A 7,083-nucleotide genomic window follows, 5' to 3' on the forward strand; every position below is an offset into this window, starting at 1 on the left:
GTTAGCTTTTCAATGATTGGAAAAGCTTTGAAAAAGATTTTAGATTGAAATAAAGAAAAACAACGTCACTTTGCACATAAAAGGGCTCTCGTCGGACTGTTTTTTCTACCGCCATCATTAAGGCTTTTAAGCTCTGAAGATTATGGGGAAAGCAAAGCTAATGATAGCTATGTAAAAGCTATGATCTGTGACGATTTTGGAAAAAACGCAATACAAGAAAAAGGTATCGTCTAAAAACAAAGAAAAAAAGGGAGGAGATGATGTAGAAAAGTTTGAACTGAAGTGATCAGTGGAGGGGAAAAATAGGAGTCTGGAGCTTCTTTAAGTTTTTGAGCTTGAGCTCTCAATATTTGAACTATTAAATACTCAAATTGGCATTTATGGCTATGGATTTAGCTATCCTAATTGAGGTATGGTTTTGAAATTTGGCTTTGGATTTGTACTTGGAATAGAATTGCAATATACTAGACCTTTGTCATCAAATTTGTTGTCTTGAATCAATCTTGATATTACTTCCATCTCGCATAGCATCCCTACGATGAGCAACTTTTGTGAACTCCTACATGTATTGCGTGCGATATTATCTAGATTCCGTGCATGAACTTGACATGAAAGCGTTGCTTCTATTCATCGAGATGGGAGACCCTTTGAATAATCCACCTTCATCATCGATTGTTTCTTCCTCTTTAACAAATGAGATAAAGACTTTGTTACAAACTCTTTCTTTAGCCATTATGATGCAAAATTAACAAATGCAATTATCTATGTAGTAGCAACAAAGCAGTTGCATCAGTAGCAGTTGGATCAACAATGACTGTAGTATCAAGAATAGGGGCATATGCTTGGTGTGACCAAGGCGATTGAGGTTGTGGTTAGTGAGGAAAAATTATTTGATGGACAGAGTGTTTTAGCCTACATTAAGGCCTTTGAAAGCCAGATGCGCTTCTTCGGAGTTCCGACCAAGTGGAGCAACTATTTCTTACAGCTTGTCACACCTACTTTACGGGTTAGAGTGACAGATATATTTGTATAGGACTCTAATTGGTATGCTTTGAAGAAAGTGCTCAAAGATGAATATTTTCTGGAGGATTACGATATTGCTATGCAAAGGACATTCAGTGAGTGGGTTAATTAGCCCAACACAGATGGAAATAGATATGCCATTCGGTTTGGGGTGAAAGTCCTAAACGAGTGGTAGCACTGTCAAAGGGTTTTTCAAAAACAAAGTCGCGTCCACGGAGGACCTTGACGAATTTCAAGGTAGAAGATCAATCAATTGAATAAGCGAGATGAGAAAATGATGCCAAGGCTCTGTTTTATTTCTGCCAATAACAAATACAAGGTACAAGAAGAAGAAACCCGAGCAGCCTCTGGATTGCGTAGGAAACGCCTTTGAAAGGATAATAATAAAATGGATTTAAAGCTTTCCTGATAAGCACAAACTTGATACAAGGCCGTAACAAAAGACTAATACACAGGATTTTGATATACGAGCTGTGACAAGAGGCTTTCCAATTTCAGGATACCTGTCCATCTGTGTAAATACATTTTAAGCATACTTATTCTCCTCGAAGGAAGCCATGTCTGCTATTGAAAATTGTCTGAAAGCTCATTAACTAAAGAAACTGGATCCTTGTGAGTTGAAAAGGAAAGTGTCTTTCCATTCACATAATGATTCTGGAACTGCAGTTGCATCTCCTGCTACATAGAAATTGTCCAAAATATCCACTTGTCGAAAGAAATCACCCATTGATTGCTAGGAACAAGATCCATTCAGGTCAGATAATTATCCAAACAGTAGATAGGGAATCTTAAGACAGGAAGTCACATCTCACGCCATCTGATGCACAAATCTCTGTGTCTAGATATAGTTGTGCTAAAAGAGCCTTCGAAGAGTTGAGAAAATGCTGCCATCAATACTCCAAGTGACACAATAAGCATGCAAATAAACTGATCCAGTAGAGTAGCAGTTTTCCAACTGCAAGGGTTGGCTGAACTTTATCCATAAATCTCTCTCATGCTTTTTGATTCCTCTGCCAACAGTTTTGCCTTCATGGCCCTGAAGCAGATGAAGGATCGCGGCCAGAGCTATAGGAGATGGACGATCAACACTGCCATAGCTTTCCTTCCATGAGACTCAAGCTGGCCTGACCCGGGAGAAAATGATGATAATCCACAAGAAGAAGAAGAAGCTCCAGATGATTCGGCATTAGCTCTGTGATTGTGGCCAAGCTTGAGAAGCGTTTCATCCAACAATGAGCGGGCCTCGTCCAGGGCATAACGATAGCAAGGATGCTATCCCTAGATTCAACCAAGCTCAGAAGTTGATGACACAGTTTCAGATCCTTTACGTTTATGTTTAAGCTCTGTCTCTCTGATAATTTGTACATCAAAAGGCCAGATTCTTTGCGCCACAACTTTGACACAAAATCGAGGCAGTAGAGATAGAACAACAATCAAGATAATATCATACCAGTAACTGAATGAATTTACCATCTTATACACGACCCCGTAGTGTGAAAGAAAAGACTCTTGTGTCACAGAATCAAGAATCAAAAGGAAGCCAAAAGCAGCCACCAGTATTGAGCCCCATATAACTAAATGTGTGATCCATGTCCATTGTTGAATATCCATTGCAAGATGTAAGCTCACTAATATAACCATTGAGATTGTCCACAAGCTACCCATGCTCCAGATGTCAACTGTGCTTATTTGATAAGTAAAGAAAGGGACATAGAAGAGTACTAAACTCTGCCATAGAGTATCCAGCATGGTGACCCAAAAGAGCAAACTGTTGTAATTTTCATCTCTTTGACTAGCTCCATAGAGAGGAGGATATTTCAGCAATGCTTTGTGATCAATGTCCTTGTCCATTATTCCAACCACAACAGTAGGAATAGATGTATAGATCAAAGAATAGAACATCAGGTTCAGGTTCCAATCAAAAATGGCAGATGAGGGAGAAAATGCTGTTTGTAAGATGTACCAGAAAAGCATCATGACAAACACAGCATTGCGATAGAAATTATACAACACCATGTAGGATAATCTTTGGTAATTCCAATGTCCATGCACTAATAGGAGATTTCTCAAGAATCAAAACTGTCCCATAGAAAAGTCCGAAGACATAACTACTTTCCTTCCCTCTTTGCCACTTTTTCGCATGATATACAAGCATTCATTCACACACATGCATAGATAAATGCACACATATAATATTATTTACAATGGAACGAAGTCCCAGCACACACACGAGTTTGAGACGATAAATGAAAACACACTTACGAAAAAACTAGGGTTCATATACACACAAACATGTAAGCCACACGACACAGAACAAAATGCAAACACGACTAAGTATGCACAAAGTAACGAATGTCACACACACAAACTTTTTGGTGGATTCCACACCTCGGATGTGCAGCAGCATGACAATGCATGTATCCACAAATTAAGAGGGAGCTCTTGGAAGTTGTCACGACTCTCAAGAATGATAAAGAACACTTCATTGGTACTATTGTGGTGGTCGAGACTAATTGCTTGCCTCTTCTAGAGGTATGATCACGAGTTGTTATTGATGATGGGGCTAATCTTTCAGCCATGCATGCTGATCATACTTGTCATGTAACTTCTTTGGAGAGCTTTGATGAGTCTTTGTATATAGCAGAGTATTTGCAGTTTGGCCGTTATTTAAGTACCATGTCTAGACCAGATGGATGGACTGATACGGACTTCAAGAAGATCAAGAGGAAATCTTATGGTTTCTTCTTGCGGAGTGGGCTTCTTTGAAGCATCCATGGAAGCAAGGAGGACATCCATTGAGAGTTGTATGTGACAAAGCTTCACAGGTGTGAATCATGAGAGAGATTCATGAAAGTCTTTGGGTAGGACATAGAGTTGTTTACGTGACCTATAAGAAGATTAGAGAGCACTACTGGTTGAGAGGCATGTACAGAGATATCTCACAGTTTGTTGAGACATGCACTGATTGTCAATTTTTTTCTTCAGTGAGGCATAGAGATGAGCTTCACCCTACTTACCTACTATGTATTCACTACAAGTGGGTTCTTGACTTGAGTACAATGCATGTTGGATTGTGGCAGATGCGTTACATTGTTTTGTCATGAGAGGATGTCACGAATCAGGTGGAAGGAAGAGCATTCAGGATGAAGATTACTTCAGTGGTTTTTAAGTTTCTGTTGGATGATGTTATTTGCAGGTATAGCTGCATTGGGAAAATTGCAGTTGATAGAGATGAGTTGGATGCTGATGAGGCTAGGGAGTTTTTCTCTCGCCTTGGCATTAAACTTGCTTTGACTTTAGCATATAATCCAGAAGGCAACGAGAAGAGCGAGAGAGGCCATCCACCGATTGTGAAAGCCTTGGCCAAAGCATACGGTGGATGGGTCAAGGAGTGGCCTAGATTGTTGCCTTATGCCTTATGGCCTGATTGCACTACCCACAGTGTGACCACAGGTTATATGCCAACTGAGTTGATGTATGGATAGAAACCGATCATTCCTATAGAGACTTGCACACTCACTTTTTGGAGTACTCTACCATGGTAGCAAGATGAGATGACTAGAGAGGATCTTTTAACTCTTCATATTCATAAGTCAGAGAGGAGATTTGTGGATATTGAGAGAGCTTTCCAAAAGCTCAAAGAGGCTAGAATTCACAGCAAAGACTAATTTGATAGCAAACACAAATTGAGACCTAGAGAGATTGAGGAGGGAGATTGTGTATTGGTCTATGATAACAATCTAGACAACTAGCACAGTACTATCTACAAGGTTTCGAGACGATGGTTTGGGCCTTATTTCGTGTAGCATGTCCATGAGAATGCTATTTATTCCTTAGTAGATCTTGATGGTATAGCCTTGGGGATACCGATTGCAGGAAAGAGAATCAAACTGTTCAAGAGGAGAGATGATGTAGCCTATGCAATTGAGAAGTTGGATGATGAGTTTTAGGATGGACTTGAGGCAAGAGATGATGTAGATGATGATGTGGATATTGCTTATGATTTTGCAGAAGATGAGGAGATCTTGTTGACCATCGAGCTTGGCGTGATGAGGATGGGTATCCGGAGGATGTGCAAGTTACGAGGGGGCATATGTCGTGATGCTACACGTCCACAACTATAAACTTGAGGGCAAAGTCTTTCACCAGGAATTTGAACTCATTATTTAATGTCAAGACAAGAGGGAATGCCGCATTTTTATGGGATTCTTACGACCACATATGAACTCTATCTAATTCAAAGTCAAGAGGGCAAAACATGAAGAGCAGTTGCTTAAACTGAAGCAACATCTTGGAACGAGTCTATCAAAAATCCGAGGATAGAAGTGCATAAGATTACATTCGATCAAACCCGAAGCTTTCCATGAAAAAGGGTGTGAATGGTGACTAAATAAAACTAGTTCCCTTCTTGAATGTGTGAACACAAAAAAAAATCATTGGGATAAATCATAAGCTAATGATTTAGCTTATCAATGATTGGAAAAGCTTTGAAAAATCTTTTAGATTGAAATGAAGAAAAACAACATCGCTCTACACATAAAACGGCTTATGTTGCGGATTGTCTTTTCTATCGCCATCATTAAAGCTTTTAAGCTTTGAAGATTATATTGGGAAAAGCAAAGCTAATGATAGCTATGTAAAAGCTATGATCTATGACAATATAGGAAAAAATGCAATACAGGAAAAAGGCATTGTCTAAAAACGAAGAAAAAAAGGGAGGAGATTATGTGGAAAAGTCTGAACTGAAGTGATTAGCAGAGGGAAAAAACAAGAATCTAGAGCTTCTTTAAGTTTTTGAGCTTGAGCTCTCAAGCTTTGAATTCAGAGTATATGAAGCAAAGAAGAGGGAGATAGGAGTTGCTTTGATATCTCTACTTATGAAGATCTGAAGGCTTTGAAGAATTACTGGAACAGAGTATTTGAAGCTCTTGATAAAGAGATTTTAAAGAGTCTATTTTGCTTAAACATATTGGTCTTGGCTTAGAAGTTGGCAAGTTCGTTTGCAAGATGCTAAAGATCTATCTACTTGGAGAGCTTGGCTTGGATTCTTAAGGAAAAGCACTTGGATTTGGGATTTATTCATGACTAGAAGCTCTTGAACTTCATTGAATACTCGACTTGGCATTTATGACAATGGGTTTAGCTCTCCTGATTGAGCTTTGGTTTTTTAATCTGTCTTTGGATTTGTACTTGGAATAGAACTGCAATATAGTAGACCTTTGTCATCAAATCTATTGTCTTGAATTGATCTTGATCTTTCTTCCATCTCGCATAGCGTCTCTGCAAGATGAGTGACTTTTGACGAACTCCTACACGTATTCCATGCAACATCTGGATTCCGTGTGAGCGGCATTATCACATGATGGTACATATTGAAGGATGATATGAAAATTTTCAACTAATTCACATACAAAATGATATCTCATATCAATATGATGGAGTTTCAGACTTAATTTAGATCCTTGAATGACAGAGACTGATGCCTTGTTGTTGGTGAAGAAGGGAATTCACTAAGACTTATATCCAAAGCTGATATCTTCCAAGAGTTTCTTAAGGTAATTAACTTCCTAGGTAGCCATGCTGCATGCCACATATTCGGCTTTTGTAGTAGAAAGTGATACGGAGTGTTGTTGTTTGGTGTTCCATGAGATGGGACCTCCTGCTAGTGTAATGATAAAACTAGTGAGAGATCTTCGAGTAGCAAGATCATCACCCCAATCTACATTTGAATATGCTCTTAAAAGAAAATCATTGCTATCTTTTGTAAAACATATCCCCACATTAGATGTTTCCTTGAGGTATCTAAGACACGTTTGAGCTGCTTCCAATGTTCATAAGTGGGTTGATGGATGGCATTGGAAAGAATATGTATTGCATAAGACAAATCTAGACAGGTACAAGTAATTAGATTTCAAAAATATCCACGTGCTTCCATATAAGGGATAATCTCCATTTCATGAGATTGCTCAATTGAAAGAGAATGAGATGAGGATGGATTCAATTGGAGATTTTGGGCAAGTGGAGTGACCATGGGATTACAGTGGAGCATGGAGTAATATG

At 38.9% G+C, this 7,083-nt stretch overlaps 1 pseudogene; it reads right to left on the reverse strand.

Annotated features, from left to right (window-relative positions):
* Positions 1-2,307: 2,307 nt before the first annotated feature.
* On the reverse strand, positions 2,308-3,039 carry LOC148026339 (phospholipid-transporting ATPase 1 pseudogene; annotated as a pseudogene).
* Between the last annotated feature and the right edge of the window lie 4,044 nt (positions 3,040-7,083).

Source organism: Lygodium microphyllum, chromosome 13, assembly GCF_053477565.2.
Source record: "Lygodium microphyllum isolate KBCC chromosome 13, Lygodium_microphyllum_v1.1.10, whole genome shotgun sequence".
NCBI lineage: Eukaryota > Viridiplantae > Streptophyta > Polypodiopsida > Schizaeales > Lygodiaceae > Lygodium > Lygodium microphyllum.